This window comes from Juglans regia, chromosome 13 (genome assembly GCF_001411555.2).
Source record: "Juglans regia cultivar Chandler chromosome 13, Walnut 2.0, whole genome shotgun sequence".
Classification (NCBI taxonomy): domain Eukaryota; kingdom Viridiplantae; phylum Streptophyta; class Magnoliopsida; order Fagales; family Juglandaceae; genus Juglans; species Juglans regia.
This window is the reverse complement of record NC_049913.1, coordinates 20,296,491-20,297,748: the sequence shown is the minus strand read 5'-3', so window position 1 is coordinate 20,297,748 and position 1,258 is coordinate 20,296,491.

Genomic DNA, 1,258 nt, shown 5'->3' with positions numbered 1-1,258 from the left:
CTTTTGACACCAAATCACAAGATTAAAATCATCTAATTAGTGGCCAGTTAATTAGAAGCAATAAGCTCAAAATAAATCAGACAAATATAGAAGAGAATTACTTCAAATTAACATAGAAAAGTAAGCAAAGTTCGGAACTAGATTACATCGTTTTCCTATAATAAAGAAAATTTAGCTCTTGCTAAAAATTAAATTCAACATAAAAGAATTCACCATAATTTTTCTGAGAAGAGAATAGAAGAAAATGAACACTGAAAAGGCTCCTCGCAGTCCGCAGTGTCGTCCCTCGCAAACCATAGCGTCTGAAACAAAAAACTCCAAAGAAATACCCCTATGAGAAACTCACCAATTTCATGCTAATGATATGTTTAAAAAGGATAGGAAAGAAACGCTAATGTCTTCATATTCCCGCACACAAAATCGCCTAAATTTTAGAACTCAACTTGGTAGCCATGTATGCGCTTCAAGAGTTCGAATTTGGAAAAATGTATTAGAGACAGCTTTGTAGCCCTTTAAGATATATTTTCAATGCATCAAGAATCTCATCAATCCAATATTAGAACGGAAAGTTATGATTAAAATACTAAAGTGTGTCCATGCTGTCTTCTAGCGTGTTTTGGACTCTGATCCGAATTACTTTCAAACCCCATCATTATCCTTATTTGAAGAGTCCTACACTCATTGAAAGTTCTTAGGTTGTTCCAACGTCTTGCCCACTTGAAAGTCCTTTGAATTCGAATGGGTTTGAACTTGATCTTTTATAAACTCTGAAATTAAACATAAAAATCTGCTCAGGAGTGTTCCAAAATAAATAGAAACTCAATTAAGGAATACATATTAATTCCAATGATTTCTATTAACGTTTTAGCATTTTGTCCAATAATAGGGTATTTAGACTAAAGTTTAAAGTTAAGAAGTGATAAAATATAAGAAATTATGCAAGTCATCAAACACTCCCAAACTTACAACTTTGTTTGTCCTCAAACAAAAAATAAAAGACCAATATAGATTACCAACTTCACCCCATCGAGAAGTTTCATCACTCACCAAGCCATAATCTAAATCATATATCATCACTAGTATCTTACTCTTTTAACATCAATGATAGCAAGAAAATCAATAAAAAATTTAGCACTTTGTCAAGTAAGAGTTAAGCGTTTACTTCAACCTAAAGCTAAGACCTTGAGTGTGTGTGTGATATAGTCAATTTAACTCCAAACCACCTGCAAACTCATATAAAAGTAGAACAACTAAAATC